This window comes from Thamnophis sirtalis, unplaced genomic scaffold, assembly GCF_051295495.1.
Source record: "Thamnophis sirtalis isolate CommonGarterSnake01/CBP01778 unplaced genomic scaffold, rThaSir2_p1.2 scaffold_1, whole genome shotgun sequence".
Lineage (NCBI taxonomy): Eukaryota > Metazoa > Chordata > Lepidosauria > Squamata > Natricidae > Thamnophis > Thamnophis sirtalis.
In genome coordinates, this window is record NW_028261381.1 from 128085392 (window position 1) to 128093112 (window position 7721).

Consider the following 7721-nt stretch of genomic DNA (forward strand, 5'->3'; position numbering starts at 1 on the left):
CAGCAACTGCACATCCCTATAAGCCAGCAGCACGAGTACCACCTTCAGTACTTGCTAGAGTAGAAAAGTGGGATAGAAATTGAATGAATTAATATCTTTACTTATTTATGAATAAACAAAGAATGGAAGAAAGGTGGAATGAAGTTTGCAGAGTCTTCCGGGGAACTGTGTCCAGCTTCCTCAATTTGCTTACTCAAATGTGATCTCAACTCACTCAAGTTGGAGGGAGGGAAGGAAATGAGCTCCAGTTTCTTGACAAAAAATGCAAAGAGAATGCCCATTAGGGACAAATGATGAATGTCACTTGCCATGACACATTCTTTATTGCAGCTTTGTCACTGGGCTGCTTTGTGGATAATGCACTACAAATTACGATTACCATTACTTACTCCTGTCAGCTGCTTCCACGCTTTAGCAACAGAGGCCGTTCTACAAACCTCATCTTTATCTCAAAGAAATTTAGCAAACATCTTACCATTGACCCACTTAGTCAGTCTATTTTTCCTTTTCATCTCTCATACATAGGTAATCTGCTGAGGTCCAAAGGAAATAATCCAATGGCTTCTAGACCAAACGAGAGAGAAGGGTATGAGAAGCCAACTCTCAACATTCTTATTTGTTATTTCAATATATTCTGAAGGTCTTCTTTTTATATATTTTGTGTCAATAATTGTTGTTTGGTAGAACAGATTCCATTTTAAATTTTCACAGTTGATTTATCTGTGGGTGAAGCCTTTTTCATGGTGTTTTGGTTAAAAATTTGAGAGTTCCCTTATCTGTCAATGGGCTTATCCATGGAGGTTGTTTGACATTCCTGTTAATTATTGACGCTTAGTTTGAGTGTCCTCAAAATAAAGAAAATAGTAATGGTGCTATTACAAGTCGTATTTTTCTCTTAATGACACAGTTACATGATTTTAGGTTAAGGACTGAATAGTCTTTTGCCCTTTCTAGGTGACATTATACTAAGCTTGAGGTACCCATCTGCTCACTCTGTCATGAAAAGAGCACTATTTTTAATTCTGGGTGGAGCTGCCCCGATGGAACAGTTTGTCCCCTGATATGAGAGCCTCCTAAGAGCGGGGACCTTACTTTTACATTTTCTGAAGACTTCACTCTTCCTAAAGAGCTCTTTGGAGTCCTAGGATGTTGATTATTATGATTATTTATTAGCAGTATTACTTTATTATTATGCTTTGTTTCATAAATCACCAGGAGTCTCTTGGGTCTGGTGCAATTAATAAATCTAAAATAAATAAATACTTTTCCCCATGTCATTGAGAATTCTCTTTTTCCTCCTTTGTCAGTATAACATGCAATATTTATTTAGATGCCTCCTGTTCGTTCAACTTGAATCTTAAAAGTAGCAAAGTAGAATATCCTTGCTGTATTTTCCCCATGCTGTTTGTCCTAGCTTAGTAGAAAAAAGATCTACTCCAGGTAGACGAGGAAGCCTTGATTGACGGAGAGCAGTTCCATTGCAATAGCTTTGTTTAAAATGCAAAATGTAGATGTGTTTAGAGGGTACATCAGCATCAATCACTGCAGGCAAATGCTTACCATAAGGAAGCGTTCCCTATCTAAGCCATTCCTTGCTGCCCTAATCACGTTCATGCCAGTGACTGACGACATCTATAACACTGATGGGCCGTAGATGTCTGCCCCAGGAAAGATGAGTATAAAGTGATAAGAAGTCATTTAGCAGTTCTAAATGAGAGAGCTGAAGTTGGGCATATCTGGCCTCAAGTATCCTTCCTGTCCTTATTAATAATTTATTTTAAGTTCCAAAAGCTTGTCCTGGTGAAGGAATATGGCACATTAGAAGCCTTGAGACATAAACCATGGACTCAAAGAATAATGCAAGTAATAGCAAAATTAATTTAGGGAATGTACAGACATTTGCAAATGGCATCTCATCTCCCATGAACTTATGATGGAAGACATTTTTAACTATACTTAAGAGTAATCTGACATAATTCTAAATAGGCTCTTCAAGTCGACTTGATTTTTGTTCTGACTTTTTTGTGGTATCAGAAAGCCCTCTCAATAAACAGGGCTGTTTTTCCCCAAGCAGTTCTGATCTATAAAACACAGGAGAAGTCCTTTATTTCAAATGCATTCATCTTGAAAACTGGACTAATCAACCAGTTAGAAAATTCTAAGATTAAACAATATTAAATTATTTCTGTCCCTAACAGTTTTGAAGGGAATGCTTTTAACTGCTCTAATTCCACTCTTATTTGAAATACATGTCATCACAGTTTTTGCTTATGTACATGATCAATGAGTGTGCACCAATTATAAAAAAGAAGAGGCTGTAATATCTTGAGAAGCTCTGAACCAATAGCACAAAGGTAATCTAGATGAAGTTAGCCTCAGTGCTTTTCATGTAGGTCTTCGTGTTTATGGAATGCTTACTGCACCCTCTGGTCCTATTCTTCAATGTACATTATATGTAAGTATAACACATTACAACGTAAAGGGAGGGAGAAGGAGGGGGAGGCATGCAAGCAATTCATTTGATTTGTCTTTTGTGTGGAATGGGATAAGGAGATTTAGTGAAATGGACGTGCCCTTTAACATTTGAAACAGACTGGTTTGAAGACAATTACAGGCCTTGAAACTGATTCAGAAGGCTAGAGAAGAGAAGAGAAGAGAAGAGAAGAGAAGAGAAGAGAAGAGAACAGAACAGAACAGAACAGAACAGAACAGAGAATTCTTTATTGGCCAAGTGTGATTGGACACACAAGGAATTTGTCTTTGGTGCATAGCAATAGCAATAGCAGTAGACTTATATACCGCTTCATAGGCCTTTCAGGCCTCTCTAAGCGGTTTACAGAGAGTCAGCATATTGCCCCCAACAATCTGGGTCCTCATTTTACCCACCTCGGAAGGATGGAAGGCTGAGTCAACCCTGAGCCGGTGAGATTTGAACCGCTGACCTGCTGATCTAGCAGTAGCCTGCAGTGCTGCTTTTAACCACTGCGCCACCTTGGCTCTTTCATAGGCTCTCGGTGTACATAAAAAGACAAGATACATTCATCAAGAATCATAAGCTACAACAAAATTAATATGTCCTAACAGATCCTAGCATGAAATTTTCAGCAACATATGCAACTATCATTATTGTGTCCCACAGGTATCAAGGTACAGTAATTGTTCCTGGAGAAAACCTATTTCCCTTTCCTTGTCCTTCCACCCCATGTGGCCCTTACCTGCTCTTCCATCTAATAGTTATTTCATCACCCTTTTTACTCTTCCCTCTTTGGCATCTGACACAACATCTGTTGGGCTGGTTTCCAAATTTCATGGCTCTAGAGGATTTTCTTCTCCTTCACCAATGTTTCGGTACAGATGCTTACATGCAAAGGCCCATTGTAGTTAATTCCCTGTTTAGCACCATCACTTTGAATTATTATCTTACATTTATCTTTTAAGTCTGAGCAACATTGTCATCTCCTCTGAGAGCAAGAACTTTATCTTTTATGTTTCTGTAAAATGTGGTTAATGTTTATGGCACCTTATAAATAAGGACAATAAGAAGTTGTTACTAATAGCCCCAAGAGCAAAAGGAAGGAATTGGCATCTGTTTCAGCAGAAGAAAATATGCTTCCAGAACTCACTTTTCCAAACAGTATTAAAATGAAGTCAGGGTCATGTTGACCAATTTACCATAATTCTATCCCTTGGTTAGCTGAAGTATTTACTGTCTGAAAATCAACTACAAATAAAACTGGGCATTTCCTTATTTATTCCTAACCATAGCACAAATATGTCCTGGTTACTCCTTTTTTTCCTGTCTTTTCATGGAGTTGCCTCATTCTCATCCCCAGCTTAAACATGAGACAATCATCCATTGCTGTTGCATATCATCCCCGCACCCGTTATCCCAACATTTCTTTTTTTGCTGTGAATATGTTCTGGCATGTTTTATTGATTATTTAGTCACCGGTGATGTCAGTGGCTGGAATCTGTCCATTTCCTATTGATCAATTCAGGCTGCTGAGGACATGACCCTCCTGTCTACTTGCAGGGCTGCAAACTTCCACCACAAAGTCATTTGCTTCTATTATGCCTGACCAAACCTTCCCATAGCATTTGTTAGGTTTTATGCAGGCTCCTCACGTACATGGCTTTGCACTAGGAATGGTGTAAGTGGGACAAAGAAGCCTTTAAACAGCTGTACAACCACGATTCCATGATAGGTCAGTGCAGTTGTAAAGTGAGCCATCACTTAAGCAAACCTAATTTTATGATCACTTTTTCCATGAATGTTAATCTAGCTTCCCCCACTGACTTTGCTTGTGGGAAGCCAGTTTGGGAGGCTGAATATTGCAATCCTATTGGACTGTAAGACCACTGTAAATGCCAGCCAGTTGCCAAGCACCTGAATTATGATCACATGATTACAGGAATGGTATACAGTCATAAGTGCAAGGACAGATCATGTCACTTTTTCTAAGGACATGGTAACTTCAAACTGTTGATAAACAAACGGTTTTGAGGCAAGGACAACTTGTATAGGCAAAATCTCACATATAACATTGATGTATTGTTATGGATCATACAAAGCCAGTGCCTTTGGTGCAACGCCATAATAGTTTACTATAGTTGGTGATTTATTAAAAAAGGAAAACAGGAACCTAAAAATTGCAGAAGGCAAAATGAACATATGAAAGAATTTTATGCAGTTATTCAATGAAAATAGGATAGGCAACTGGCAAAGTACATGAGTCATTGTGTTATTATGTCACTATTTTGGATGAAGAAAAGTTCTATGGTTTTTTTCATTAGTAAGACTGCAATCTTGAGTAGATTTATTGGAGTAATGCAAAATTAACACAGTTCCATATTTGGGCTTCAAAGTTTGAAATGCGTAGCTTGAAAGGTGATGTTTATATAGTTCTCCGCTTCAAAATAAATTTGGGCAATTTCAGAATAAATGAGTTTCCTATTGCTGTACTAGATAACTGTATGTCTCTTACAATTCTCTTCTAAATCCTGAACCTAATGGCCAAAAGGAAACAAGAAAATGAAATGAAAGAGAGGGGAAGTCAAATAATTTTCTTGGTCTATAATTTTAAGTAAATAAATCTAATGGAATCTATTCTGTGTATTCCATACATGGACTGCAATGGTTGTGCTTCAAATAGTAAATATTGTGTCATACTTCCTAGTTCAAAATTGACATATAAGAAACATATATATAAGACAAAATTTGGTGCAAAAATGCATTCATTTATTATAGAAAATAGACAGATTTCTGAATATATGTAACAATAACATACACCACGATATTCTGGGTTCCCTCATAATGCTCAAGCAGGATTGTAAACCATGGCTTATTGCAGGGGTCCCCAACTCCTGGACTGTGGACTGGCACCGGTCTGCAGCATGCCAACAACTGGTCCACACAAACAAGCGAAGCCCCACCTGCGGGATGCAGGCAGCACACAAAACCACACCCCCTCCAGTCTGTGGAAAAATACTTTCTCCACGGTATTGGTCCCTGGTGCCCAAAGGATTGGGGGTTTCTGGCTTGGTTCATACCTAGCACTAAATCAAAATGGGTATGTTTACATAGAATGGTAAACTAAAAACAAGCATGGCACACTGCGGTTAAGTATGAACCAAATGACAGATCGATTTATGCATCTTAATTGACTTAGCTCTCTAAAAGAGATCTGAAGAACTACAAGCTCATAGGACAATGCAACCTGGGAAAATAAAAAAAGTAGAAGAGAAATTGGAGAGGAAACATGTTCTTTTTATTTAGACAGAATTATAATAGCCTGCACAATAGCAATAGCAGTTAGACTTATATACTGCTTCATAGGGCTTTCAGCCCTCTCTAAGTGGTTTACAGAGTCAGCATATTGCCCCCAACAACAATCCGGGTCCTCATTTTACCCACCTCGGAAGGATGGAAGGCTGAGTCAACCCTGAGCCGGTGAGATTTGAACAGCCGAACTGCAGTCAGCTGAAGTAGCCTGCAGTGCTGCATTTAACCACTGCGCCACCTCGGCTCTTTCTGCACAAACTGAGTCAGGATGCTGAAATCAACACAGAATGGACAGTGAATGAGGAAGAGTCTTACAGATGGAAGTTAATAGTTCCTACTATTCTTTGCCAGCCTAGAAATAGTGTACTGCTTATTCAGTGAAACTCCCAAAACATCATAGAAGTTTCAGTGACAAAAATAAAGTTCCTAGGAAGTCAGTGATGTTGGTACACCTATTTTATAGAAGTTTTCAATAAGATGGGACACAAATGACCTTTTGATATCTTCTGTCAAAAATGTAGATGCTTTCTTCAGTGGGACAACTCCCCCTTAGTAGAGTAGCTGCTGATAAATATTATGGGAGGAGTTCCCTCAGGATGCCTCCCTTTGGTACTTAAGGGAAACATAAGAAGCCAAGGAGACTTAAGATTGCTGAGACATTGTGGTACATGTAAAAGACAAGAATTATACACATACCTCTTGATTAATTGATAATCAACACATGCAAAAATACCACACACCACTAATAAAAAGTTCCCCAAAGCCATCTCCTTTAAAAACATTTCTAAAGCAAACTCTCATCAAATTACGTGAAAATTAGTAGATACCAGCCCCTCCCCTTCAAAAATATAAGGGAACTTCTTTGCCTAGTCCTAATTAGCAACAGCTGCAGGAAACTGCAGTGAGGTCAAAATGATGACACGTGCAATGATGCAATCACACAGATGCGACGATTGCTTATTCCATCAGGATGCTGGAGTCAAATAAGTAAGTTGCAGAATTTGTATGATTATGTCATCGTGCCTATGTTGTTACCTCCCCGACTCATGTGGATGCCCATGAAATTGATATAAGAATAATGGTGCTCATTGTGCTTTCTTGATTGCGCTCTTATTTTGTTGATAATGATCCAAAAGCAAAATAGGCACTGTTAAATAGCTCCCCCAATTTCTTCAAGTGAGGTATGTTTTACACTGCCAAAGAGGGAATGGCAGTATTAAACCAGTGAGGAACAAGCACAAGGTTTTGGCTTTACAAGAAGATGATGAATAGCAACAGTAGTAGGAATAAAACCAAGCATCTTTCATGCTGTCAGAGCAATGAAGGTGGCACATAACAAGATATTGCTGCAGGAGACTGCTGTGTTTCAGAAGGCTTCAAAATGTCTAGTCATTTTTGGTCAATCAGAGCCAATGTATCTATTCATCTTCCATTGTTTCCTTCCCATGGAACTGCAGAGGAACTTAATAGTACACATGAATGATAATTTGCCATTAAAAAACATTTCCTTTAGAATTCAAAGAGCTCTAAACATAGCAAAGCCCACAAACTACAAGATGCCATGGATGTGATGCTTGCTTGTTGGCTTCCCATTGGTAATTTAGCTGTCCACCATATACTAGACAATGGTATGTCTGTCAAGTAATTAGGGGATTAATTCAGAAGGTAGCTATAGCTTACTATAGAATTAGATTAATTTCTAGGGTCTAGGGAAATATAGAAAATGTTGCTATCCATATCTTAGTAAGTTCAAATATGCATCCAGTTTCTGAAACAAGATCTGAAAATGGAAGACATTATAACCAGTCTTTTGCCGTGTACAAACATTTTGTGATTCATATATAGTGTGTCAACAGTATTGACATATACAGTGTGTCAATATGCTGAATCTATGTTTTTTTTAATTTACTGGGTATATTTATAAACTTTCTTGAGTTCA